Source organism: Bemisia tabaci, chromosome 7 (assembly GCF_918797505.1).
Source record: "Bemisia tabaci chromosome 7, PGI_BMITA_v3".
In the NCBI taxonomy this organism is placed as follows: domain Eukaryota; kingdom Metazoa; phylum Arthropoda; class Insecta; order Hemiptera; family Aleyrodidae; genus Bemisia; species Bemisia tabaci.
In genome coordinates, this window is record NC_092799.1 from 36839067 (window position 1) to 36852530 (window position 13464).

At 37.9% G+C, this 13464-nt stretch overlaps 1 protein-coding gene across 2 annotated transcripts in view; it reads right to left on the bottom strand.

The window, feature by feature from the left end:
* Positions 1–13464, bottom strand: part of LOC109032136 (uncharacterized) — a 53260-nt gene that overhangs the window by 8115 nt on the left and 31681 nt on the right. For both annotated transcript variants that reach the window (XM_019044112.2, XM_072302195.1), the window contains 2 exons: positions 11349–11450; positions 9513–9566 (listed from right to left, as the gene is read on the bottom strand). The gene's annotated coding sequence lies outside the window, so the exon portion shown is untranslated. The remainder of the gene's footprint in view (positions 1–9512; positions 9567–11348; positions 11451–13464) is intronic.

Below are 13464 nucleotides of genomic sequence, written 5' to 3' on the forward strand. Positions count from 1 at the left end.
TTTTTGATTACTTCATTCCATGAAATATGATGAGCCTTATTGCTGCAGGAAACACAACATATAGCAGGAATCCTCAAATAAATTTTATGTCTTGTACAATGTCTGTTGATACTTAAGTATATGATGATACCTATGAAGTACAAAATTTCTGAAAAGACACTGGGAATACCAGCAGAGTCATCTCAAAATTTTCTCTCAGGAACAAAACTAAAAATTGTGGAAGTTTCCTAAGAATGCTCTCAAGACAAATTTACGTATTATTCATAGATGAAGTGTAGCCTGCTACATATCATGTCGTATTCCTCTTCAAATATACATGCAGGTGAGTAGATTTTGAAATTTTGAGCGCACAATTTGCTTATGAAAGAAGCGAGCACTACCATGATTTCCACTTACCATTACCACTTCCTGATAAATTTATATAAGTTGATGCTTTTGAAAGTTGAGTTGAGATGTCGGTTCAGCCACAGCACTCACCAGAAAATTCTTTCTTCGATCGGACCTTTGATGATTCATTGTCGAAATAGCTTTGAACTGATTAAAGATAAATGACACCGCACGAGTGTCATTTAGTGATGAATCAGAGATCAAAGTATAAATTTGAAGCTGCTAGTAGCAGTAATTTTATCAGACAAGAGTGACCGTCTAAATGCAAAATCCACTTATGACAGATCTCAGAAACTTTGCATCACCGCAAGGAGACATTAACAGAATATCTATACACCAAATTATTTACGCAACTAGGTGAATTTCTTTGGTAAATTATTGCGCTTAAGAGAAAGTCCTGACTGTAGAAAACAAGAAATAATACCTGTACCGATAGCATAACTGTGTATATGCACTACAGTGGTCACTTATAAAGAACAGACACGAACAAACACTTATGACAAACATTGAACAAGAGAGCAGAACTGGATTAAGTAACTGTAGTTTCTGATTTAGTTCTAAACTGCGAATTTGAAGAGCCATAAGACACACATCAGATGTGTAATCACTTGGTTTGGGCCAAAGAAACCTCGAACTACATGAGATCATATCGGTAAAGCTTGAGAGGTCAAAAGGCTATAATACTAAATAAATGGTGAACTTCTAACTCTTGAATGAATTCAGGACCACATACTCAAGACAAAGAAACTGCTAAACATTTGATTTGAGGCGAAAATGAAAAGAGAATGGTCAAAAAAAAGTAAAGGAAGAAAGTCTGGGTTTGGACACTGGACTTGTAACACTGATTTTCAGAATGCACCTTAAAATGAGCCGATAGGCCGTGGCTCCTGGTTGTAAAATACGATGAATATTATTGCCAAGTGCTTGGTTGAAGTCGAAAATGGATTTAAATTATTTAATATTAAGAGATTTCGAGTTGCTCGGATCATTTGTGTTATCAATCTTCGTTTGTTTATACGACCCACACACGGCAGAGGCATGCAGAGGTACCCGCCGGCACGCCGGGTCAAAAGTGTGGCCACCGCCGGACGGAGAAAATGGGCGCCATTTTGAGATGGGCCAAGCGGCGCGCGTTTAAATGGGAGCCCAAAATACGGACTTTTGGACTCGTATTTCGTGGGTTAATATTGCTCAAAAAAATCGGGGAAAATTCCTGTGAACTCTGTGCACTCTCTAGTTTCCAAAAATGCAAGAATTACGAATTGCTGAACAAGCTCATTTTTTACGAGAGAATTTTTGTGCGGATTCCTTTAACATTTTTAGGGAATTTGCCTCAAACTATGGAGAGTTTTCACTGAAATTTGCACAAAAATCCGCACCACAGTTTTCATTTGAAAAATTAAATTGCTCAATTAAATGTGGCAATAGCTGATGTGGCTTGGTTCCTTTCTGTTTTACGCGGTCCTAATGACGTAAAACAATCGAGAAGAAACTTGGCACAGGTGGTCCGGGACACCTTACATATAATTTCCAAAGTTTATTCAGGATTTTTCGCTAGATATGTCAACATCGGTCTTAATCCTTGAGTTATATCGACTGATGAAATCGTGTCCAAGAAACTAACATTTAAAAAATGATGAAAGTTGTTCTTTAACTGAACAACTTAAAAACATTCGCAATTTTAATATTGAAAAATAAAAACTTTGCATTGTTGTATTGTCCAAAGGAGCTTTGAACTCAAGCGATAACTTTCACTGGAGGATTGCCTAATCATGATGTTTGTTTGGAACATATCTGAACAAAATCATTGCACTCCCAAAAAGGCCCTTTTATTGGCAGGCTCTTTCACTGAAGATTGTAATCATTTAAACTTATTGATTCAAGAAAACTCTTGGTATTCAATTTTCACATTATGTTTTTGAAAGGGAGCGAGATGAGAAGACGTACGCGAAGAATCATTAGCAAATTCAACGCAACTATAATGAAATAAGTTATATCTATTTGTATATTACAAGCAAAATGGATCTCGCTTAAACCTGGTCCTGAACATCGCTCTTGGAGAAGTAAAGAGCAAACATTTTACAAATAAAAAGAGGTGGTGAATGATCCTTGCGATAGAATACATCACAAGTTTAAAACTTCAGGGGATTTTCCCCCTTTTTTATACTTACATATATAAAGGTAGCTTTTACAGCGAAATTTCCGAATTCCCTCGATTTCCCTAACCTTCGAACAGAATTTTAACTTAGATTATTTCTTCTTCTAATTGCGCAGAATTCTTTTAAACTTTGAAAGAATCTTTCATCTCTGATTCTAATTATGGAAAAAGGCACACCAACTTCGAAACCACTTTCGAAAGTTGTCACGCTCTCTCCAGTGGCACTAGTAGTTGATGAAGCAATCGCCGTCGATCGGCGCGGAACGCATGAGCGCCTACAAGACTGCATGAATACTTCACGCATTGCGCCTATTACAGTGCGGTCGCTGGTCGGCACGCAACGCATACATCAGCGCCTACAAGACTGTTGAAATACTTCACGCATTGCGCGTTCACTGCAATGCGCGCATTAATCGTTGAAAATTCGTAATATCTCGGTGCCGGACCTACACCGTGGTCCACACCATTTCCGACCAAGGTGCACCCCGTGCTTGCAATCCCAGGATCGAGGGATTCCAAGGCAGGGAGAAATCCCAAACCAAATCGCGTGATGCGCTATGTCTGGCCTGTCCTCTGACTCGATCCACCGTGGCCACGCGCTATTTCAACGGTGTCAGTCGGCGATCACATAACTCGGTTTGCGATGTCGCAGATTTCCTGTCATACTTTATTTTTTAAGGTGATTCGATGGACGCCATTTTTTGTGTCAGAACGGCATGCGATATATCGCATAAATTGGTTCCATTTTTTCAGCTACTCGTCATTTTTCTCCAATTTTGAGATCGCAATTCTGTTGTCAGGAGATTAAATCACTCACTTATCAATTTTAACAAAGAAATTCAACGTAATAAAGGCGTGGTTTTTTCAGAGAGAAAATATCGCATTCGATACCGATATCGAAACTGCACTCGAATGCGATATTTTCTCTCTGAAAAAACCACGCCTTTATTACGTTGAATTTCTTTGTTAAAACTCGTAAAAAATTGCTTTAGTCTCCTGACAACAGAATTGCGATCTCAAAATTGGGGAAAAATGACGAGTAGCTGAAAAAATGGAACCAATTAATGCGATATATCGCATGCCGTTCTGACACAAATTATGGCGTCCATCGAATCACCTTAAACGAAGAACTACTCAACGGAAATTCTTTAAAAATGTCGTGATTTTTCTTCTTTATACGAAGAAAATTCTGCAAAAACTTCAAGAAATTGTGTCAATTTGTTCTCCGTAAAAAAATATTATGGACGCGGAGATTTTCAGACACCGCAAACGAGTTATGTGATTGCCGACTTACACCGTCGATCTGTGATTGCGGACTCACGCCGTCAATTTCTAAAACATCTTGACCCATCCAGTAGGTAAATTCCTCGACTTCTCTGACTTTACCAAGTCGCTGCAAACTCCCTGAAACTTTCCAGGTTTTCCAGACCGACGAAAACCCTTATTGTTGTCCCGAAATGAACGTAAAATGCTCGCCTGCAGACCGCGACTATTGCAATTTCGAGTCTTTCGGGCATATAAATTACAAGGGTGGAATAGCTTTGTTTTATTCGTCACCTATGCCTCACTGATATTTTGTCGAGTCTATGTCTGACGAAATAATTGACGACAGGCTAAAGGCACCTCTTGAGTTTCTGATAGCATGTCATCAATTCCACCCGACATACACCCGACAAAATAGCCATAAGCCGGCCAATCACACATTTCACCTTCGTTATCTATGGCTGACTGACAAACATCGAATTTCAATAATCGGCCGGCGAACTGATTGTTGAACTTGATGGACAAAAATATTGTTTGATATTTTGGACTTCAATTTATCAATAAACTTTCAATTGTGGCTGCATACCCCAATCATTTACACATGTAATTCGCTTCGACGTAAAGCAGAAAAAATAAAAAAGATGAAAAGAAAAGAAAATACCCACAGAGCGCTTTTTGGTCTTGGAATACAGGGTGATCCTAAAGTCCCTTTCACCTCCTCTAACTTTTTATCTAATTGAGGGAAAGATTTGAAAGTAAGGCGATGTTCCCAGATCAAAGGGAGCTACTTCTCCGCCTCCCTATGAAATTTTCAGGGAGGCCTCTCTAGGGGGCAACGGACCCCAACTTTTTTTTTTCAAACGGGAAGACCCTCTTTGTGATGACTCGTTTGAAAGAGCACGAAAAAAGAAAACTTTTCGCGCAATTCCAAAGTCAATATCTCAAACCGTTTCAAAATGGCGGCCGGTTAAAGTTCAAAATGACCGAAAATTCACACCGGTTATTTTTCGATGGATTTGCGCAAAAATCGGTATGTAGAGGTATTTTAACACGAAAAAAACGAATTTGACGTTAGATTTTAAAAAACCCGAAATTTCCAAAATGGCCGCCGGTTAAAGTTCAAAATGGCCGAAAATTGGGTTTTTTCAGAAATCTAAGTCAAATGTGTTAATCTTATGTCAAAATACCCTCAAGTTCCAAGTCTCAGGCAAATCCATCAGCGAAAAAACCTACGTGGCAATTTCTGATTCGATTTCTGAAAAAACCCAATTTTCGGCCATTTTGAACTTTAACCGGCGGTCATTATGGACATTTTGGGTTTTTTGAGAATCTAACGTCAAATTCGTTTTTCTCGTGTCAAAATACCTATTCATACCGATTTTTGCGCAAATCCATCGACAAATAACCGGTGTGAATTTTCGGCTATTTTGAACTTCAACCGGCCGCCATTTTGAAAGGTTTTGAGATATTGACTTAGGGTTTGAGCGCAAATTTTTCTTCTTTCATGCTCTTTCAAAGGAGTCATCCAAAATATTCGGATATTTCCGGATATTTCTTACACATCCGGATATTTCATACACATACGGATATTTCATATCCTGAACATGATGCATCAGAGATTAAAATAGCTTTCTCTTGAAACTACATTTTTTGTAATGCAAATTCAAATCGTTACACGGTTCGGTCCGACTTTTTTGGGTGTTTTTTGTCTTATAATAGGCACATTCCTTCTGGCTCCTATTAAATTGCGCCTCAAAATTCTCTATAAAAAAAAGGGAAACATCCATTTGTCTGAGGAAAAAGTTCTCCTGAAAATTCGCATATCACATTGTGAGCAAAAAGAGAATACAACTAAACCAGCTTCTGTGTGTTGCACAGTATCATTCTCAATTGAAGGCGCTTTACCTTTCCCAGCTCCGGGCTAAGAACAGGCAACGACGCTACGCTCAAAATCCACGCTAATGCCTCTTTTCAAGTGACAGTTGACAAACATTAAATATATTGAGACTGTTGTCGCTAGATTGTAGAATATAGTAATCAGTCGCGATTAAACCTTGACTTTTTTTTGGTAATACGTAACTTCACTTCGATGTTTAAAAATCTCCTATTAAATTTTGACGGTGTGAGTTTGCAATCACGTATCTCGTTAGCTGTGTTTGAAAATCGCTCCCCTTTTTTTTTATTTTTTTGGGAAGAGAGCAAGAGGGCAATTGAATCGGTTTCTGTTAAACGGGCGTAAGTCCACAAATCCAAATTTTTCAGGAGAGGCAAAAAACTGATTTTCTCGATATGCAGGACACCACTAAATTTCAAAAAGGGGTTCAAAGGTTGTATAAACACCCGTTTAAAAGTTCTGAAATGTTTTTTTGGCTCAGAAAAATTTTAGTACCCTTTTAGGCTAATTTTAAGTTTTGGACTTACGCCCTTATACCAGAAAACGAAGGATGACTGAGACAGTTTCAAGCCAAAAAACTAATATTGAAGTAAGTTTGAAAAATGTAGCACATGGTTTTTTTCTTTCATATAGCATAGGGAGTTATTATATGTTTTTAAATTTATTTAAAGGCCTAAATTTTCTAGAATTTCTCCTATTTTTCCAAAATTAATGAAGGTGACATGGGATATTTTCATTTAAAAAAGTGTTGAAACCAAGTTTTCAAATTTCAATCATGTATTTTTGTGATCAATGCACAATAAGAAGTTATATCACCTAACAGCTAGGTCAAGATGCAAATTCAATACAAATGTTCTTCATTTATTATGAAAAAAGTTACAGAAACTTTAGAAATGCGCGAGTTTGAGAACTCGCCCCCCCTATTCCACAGGCTTCTATACATAGGACTTCCGCCATCTTTTCAGAAAATGTGTATGTACCCTAAAGGAGGCTGAAAATGCAAAAAAAAACTATTTTGAAATTTTTGGACTTACACCCGTATAACAGAAACCGATTCAATTAACCTCTGGATTGGGTATGAGTTATTCATCCAAGTTAAAATAAAACCCGCGAGGGTAACCACGTACAATTGTGCAACCCCAACCAATCAAGAAACCGGTAGACCAAGTAGGTAATGAGAGGACCAAATACTAGCATCTTGATATAAACAGACAAATAAAAAAAAAAAAAAAAAAAAAAAAAAAAAAAAAAAGAAACCACGACCAAAAAGTCAAACTTAGTACGTAGCGGTATACAAGGTTTGAGGTAGTTATGGGACTACAGCTGAGGACTCAATCCACGGAAGATCAACGCTGTAGCTTATCGCAGGTTGATCGATGCCTAACAAATCGACACATAGGTAGATCGATCTTAAATATCGATTCCTCCCTGCCAAACCCACCCAACCTCCCCCCCCCCCTTTGCCTCCTGTGCGTTCCGTGTCTAGAGACGGATACCCTCCACTCGCCTCTTGGCGACAGGTAGAAGCTTTTACTTTCGGGGATTCAACACTCCCCTAAGGACAATTATAAGGGAGCAACAGTCATCACTCTTTTTTCGGCTGTTGACCTACCTATTGGTGGATGATAAACTTCGGGTGACGTCATGAGCCTAACAAGTTTCCCAAACTTCGGTTTGTTTGCAAAACGAAACTGCCAGCACGGTATTAACCACCAACCAAGCATGTAAGTCAATAGTTGAATGTTGAAGTCCCAAAAGAAAATATTCCACCATTGCCAAGATACTAGTGGAGAGTCTTTTGTCTCTGTCCCTGTCTGAAAAAGCATCCTGGTATTAAGAACCAAATCTTAGGCACATCCGAAGGAGTTCTACACATTTCGATGCTGATCCGTTTATAAATATCATAAAAAAAAGCAACGCGCAATGCGCAACTCTGTTACACTTGAGTTGGTTTCACTGCAAAAAGCGTGAAATTGCAACGACGACATAATGCCATTTCCTTGTCACATTAATTTCAGTATATGCCTACCAAAAGCTTCAAAAGAAGGATAATAAAAAAAAAAATGTTATAAAAAAGAATAAGAAACATTACAAGAATAAGGTCAAAACAAAGAAGATTTCTTTATCCTTTTATCCTTAATAAAAGTAATAATAATAAAGAAAAAGAAGAAAAGAAAAGAACAGAAAGAGAGGAAAAAAAAGAAATCAGAAAATAGATAAAAAAAGAAAAAAAGAGAAGGGACTAAAACTAGAGGCTTGGCAGCATCCTCAGCAGAAGCAGTGACACAGACGGAGCCAAAAAAGCAACATACAAAGTTACTTTTTCAAGAGACTACTAACAGACAGTAAATATCATATCACGTAAATACTTTGTTCAGTTTGCTTCAAAAGATTGAATCGATGGTGTAAATCCGCAACCATGTATCTCGATTTAAATAGAAAGCTACTAAACGGCAATTCTTATGATCTGCCGTGGTTTTTCTTCTCTATGCGAAGGAAATTTTGCAAAAACTTCAAGGGATGATGTCGATTTGCTCTCTTTCTAAAAAAATAAAAAAAGCGGAGCGATTTTCAAACACAACTAATGAGATACGTGATTGCAAACTCACACCGTCAAAATGTAATAGGAGCTTTTTAAACATTGTAGTGAAGTTACGTATTACCAAAAAAAGACAACGTTCTATCGCGATTAATTACTAGATTCTACAATCTAGCAACAACAGTCTCAATATATTTAATTTTTGTCAACTGTCACTTGAAAAGAAGGATTAGCGTGGATTTTGAGCGTAGCGTCGTTGCCTGTTCTTAGCCCGGAGCTGGGAAAGGTAAAGCGCCTTCAATTGAGAATGATACTGTGCAACACATAGAAGCTGGTTTAGTTGTATGCTCTTTTTATTCAAATGTCCCGTTAGCTCTGTGCTGGATATCAAGCACGGAGCTGGGAAAGTTAAAGCGCCTTCAATTGAGATGTGCAACACTCGAAAGCTCGAATAGTTGTATCAGCGCATTACTTCCGATTTTAGTATTGTAGCGTTAAAGAAGAAAATGAGTTTAATCCAGAGCCAAGTAGTTATTGCGAGTAGTCCTCTTTCACAAGCTACTCGTTGCGATTCCTGCGCCTTCCAATTTCATATAATTCCACATTTGAAATACATTTCACGATCAGTTTTATAGATTTTGCCGTGCTAAGAATTGACGCTCTAGACGTTTCGTAATTTCCTGTGATATATACGAATTTTCAGTAAAACTTTTTTCTTAGACAAATGGATGTTCCCCTCTTTTTTTATAGAGAATTTTGAGGCACAATTTAATAGGAGCATGAAGGAGAGTACCTATTTTAAGACAAAAAGCACCCCAAAAAGTCGTACCGAACCGTGTGGCGATTTGAAATTTGCATTTCGAAAAAAGTAGTTGCAAGAGAAAGCTATTTTAATCTCTAATCCATCACGTTCAGGATATGAAATATCCGAATGATAATGCAATTTTACGCCCTCTATTGTCACAAACATGAGCTAAATTGCTCGGAATTGACTCCTCAAGCAGACCCTAGAAAGAATTTTATGTCAAAAACACTACAATCCAATTTTTCGGGCCAATTTGAAAAAAATCGCTTGACTGATTCCTCCATAGACTCATTTTTCATGAATCGTCACGAATCACTAATCCCACATGTCAATATACTCATGAGCATTAATGATGTGCGAGGAATATCATTAAACGCGAAGTGTACACCGGGTGCAAAAGTATAAATACCATTAAATTATATCGAGTTAGAAAAATAGAATACAGTAATTAATCACAATATCTTACCGGTTGGTCGTAGATTTTTTGCGGTCTAATCAGGCTACCCCGGATACCACATCACTGCAACAAATAAACAACACACGGGAGTATCTTGAAAATTTAACAACCAATCACCCTAAAGTCTGAGTCAGACTTGCGGAAATTGAATCGTACCTGTAGGATAGTCACCTCAAAGAAAGACAAGTGTTTTCGCTCAAATAATCTGTACATCAAGAATTTATTTAGAAGGGCCATTTGGACGTATTTCTGTCAAACGGAACTAAGCGCCATAGGGGAGGAAGGTAGAGGGGGGCTTGGATTGGCGGCGGAATCGGGCGTCGGGCTCATTCCGTCCTATACTCGCAATGCTTTTCTATGGCGCTTAATTCCGTTTGACAGAACGCGCTATCCGGCATTCTAAATTCCTCAAAAGGAACTTTAATTGGCGCTTAGTTCCGTTTGACAGAAATACGTCCATTTATTTATTTGGATGGAACTTTATGACATTCTTATTTGCTTTTTTTTTTTGAAGAAAAAAAGAAGAAAAAAACCTGAGCCGACCACAATTTCTCGCATCTACCTCTCGGCTTTGTCTTTTCCACCATAATAATTTATTCGAGATTTTCAACAATAATATTTAATCACTTTCTGCATAGAATGTAACTAAATTAAAATGGAAATCTGTCATACGATAATTTCATGATATGCGATTCCTTATACTTCGTGAACCATAAATAAACACGTGTAACTGGACATCTTTGAAGCAGCAGAGGACACAATCTCTTTTATTTAAAGGCATGTAGCTAATTTACGTAAAAAGAATATTGACCTCCTAGTTCTTTCATTTGAGATTTTTCCTCGTTGCGCCGCCGCTGTGAGTCTCAAACTCAACATGTACTTGTAATACTACTTGTCAATTAAGGAATGCGCGTTGCAATTGTTGCATACCTTCCTTGATGAAGGAAAATTGTCCGAGAGTGGCTCAGTGACTCGATTTTATACAGTTTTGCTTTCAATCAATCGTCAAGAGTCTCTTTACCATATACTCTGAGAAGAATACTTCAATGCACAATTAATGTGGTCACTTCTCAGTCTTGACATACTCTTGATTTTTGAAATCCTCTTTAACTGCAGACGTTTTTTTTAAAAACCGGACGTGCCAGAATACATACATAAAAGTCGCTTTTATAGCGCTCTTTTGCGCTCTGCGACACCTAGCCCAGCGTATACCAGAATTACAGGACTAAAAACTGCATATATCAGTTAGGCTCGTGAAATAATTGCAATTTCTTCTAAATTTCGGACATTTTTTCTATTACTTTTTTTTATAGGACCTTGTCTTTAAAACAATGTTTCATCTGAATCATTCACGTGTTCATCTAAAGCTGGTTTTGATAATTTTAAAGTAAGCAATCTCCCGACCAGTGCAGCATATGACGTTAAAATATTTTATTATTTCATAAACCGGTGGCAACTCATTTACTTGTTTCCTCCATGCATTTTTTGCCGTTACCCGCACATCAGATATCCAGTCTCGTAGTTTCCGGTGGCGTGACGTGCTTCACGATATATCGATTGATCTGCCATTTAAACCTATGTAAAAGGATCGATAAACAGGGTGTTTGCAGCGAACACCTTAATAATCGATTCTTTGCCATAGCTTCAATAGGGACTTATCGATAATCGATCATTCACGCCTCGCCACTGGTAGTATTTCTTTCCCATAATCAGTGCCATAATCGTACTTTGGAAGAATTTAAAATTTGTAGTTTTTTTTTTTTTAAAAAAAAAAAAAACCTTTGTAGTTGAGTTCTGAAATTATTCTAAATTCCTAGATTTTGAGAGTGATGATGCAAATATTACCTTTTAGTATTTGATACGTCCAATGGGAGAAATTTGTCAGAGCAATATGTAAGTTTTTAAATCCTTGCCGCGACCGTACATTTTCAGCCGTGACTTGTGGTCCTGAAACAAAGAAAAAATGATATTCTCATTAGTTACCACCCCGGTGAAATCTAAACATGCAAGTCTATGACCTAAGACAATCTATGACCCTATGTGGGTCCCTTACCACACATGTAAACCGTTCTGCTAAAGAGGAGCTCAATGCGAGTAAAATCGAGTGATAACACGACGTCACATGGCCCAGGGACCTGTTACTGTTTAGCCTTGTTTTTCACACGGTTACATTTTTCAATTTTTTTTATGATTATAGCATAATAATAATCCTCCGAAAGCAAAAAGTGGGAATCAAATAAATTACATTTTGCAATAAGGAAATCTCTGCCTCTCCCATAAAAACGCATATCTGCACAGGGAAACCAATGGCATGTATGTTGTTCCTAAAATTAGCCAGAAATAGTGGTTCCTTATTGCAAAATGTAATCCAAATGTAAAACGAAAAAAGTGTTTAATGCCCCAGACCGACTAGTTCGATGGTCAAAGTGCGAAACCACGTTTCTTCGTTTGCGAAGTTGCAGACTTCCTGTCATGCGTTATTTTTTCACGGGGAAGCTATCCACTATAATTCCTTGGAAACTTCCTAGCAGAATATTTTGTTAAATTTTCTAGCTGTAAAGTTAGCTTTTTTCTCTTCGGATAAATACAATAAAAGCGGAAATTTTGAACCACCGCATTGGAGATACATGGTTTCGCACTCGGGTCATCGGTGTGTATAGAATTCATTGGGTCAGTTGCGCTCGTTGCATGTCACAGTATCGTGCTGTGATGCTTGACGCTCACGAACCAGGCCTAATTGATACAATGCGTCCAAACGCTTCATGATTTACGACAGTCGGAACACGATTATGTGACACGCGTAACCGCTAATTGGACTATTCATACCAAATAAATAATGAGCGAATGAATCAAATCAGAGGGAGCTTCGTACTGTGTACACAGGATTTGCACGCCGCACAGATTATTTGTATTTATAATTTATGAGCATAATTGCTTTTGGCGTAAATACGTCCCGTTGATCAAAGTATGAAATGCATTATGCGATTCGGAACTGCAAATTCTGGTTCAGTTTAGATACTGCGCATGTGTCATTAAATTCCCTATGTCAATAAGTGTTTTTACGATTGAGCCAGAAATTTTAGTTCCTATAATTGCAAAATGAAGTCCAAATGAGGGGCTCGGAGGATAAGGCGCAGAAATGTAGTTTTTGCTATTTCGAGCAATACGAGTTTAAAGTTTTGAAATTACATGGATTCTTATGGAGGGAAAAAAGTTCAAACTGACTTTTTGATGCTTGAAAATAGAATTTGGGAGCGAATTTTTCACAGAATGCATTATGACTAATTTTACTTGAAATAATTAATAGCTTTTTTTTTCAAAAACTGCACTTATGCGCCTTTTCCTCCAAGCCCCTTAAATATTGTTGCTGCTTTGGAGTGAGGGCGTAACTCTATTTCCACGTCCACATGAGCCTTGTGCTCCGTATAACTCTATACTTTCTGGGGCTCATGTGGAAATAGAGTTACGACCTTAAGGCAGAGGAGCGACAAGTATGGAGATTGCTGAATGGTATATCGACGGCGTAAGTCCGCAACCACGTATCTCGTTTGCGGTGTTTGAAAATCTCCGCCTCTATATTATTTTTTTTAGAGAAGAACAAATTGACATCATTCCTTGAAGTTTTTGCAGAATTTTCTTTGCACAGAGAAGAGAAATCACGGCAATTTTCAAAAATTGCCGTTGAGTAGTTTCCCGTTTAAAAGATAAAGCATGACAGGAAGTCTGCGACGTCGTAAACCGAGATACGTAGTTGCGCACTTACACCGTCGATATATTTCAATGGTTCCGAGATATTTTAATTGGGCTCTGTACGGCTTTGTGTCGAAAATGAAGACATCAAATATGCAATGATGAGAACTCTTAGTCAAAAGAGGCGATACCTGCAGGAAGCTTCTGTATCAACCACCCTTTCTCATTAAGTACACACAGCGACAGCGTCTCCAACTCGAGTGTCGTTTAA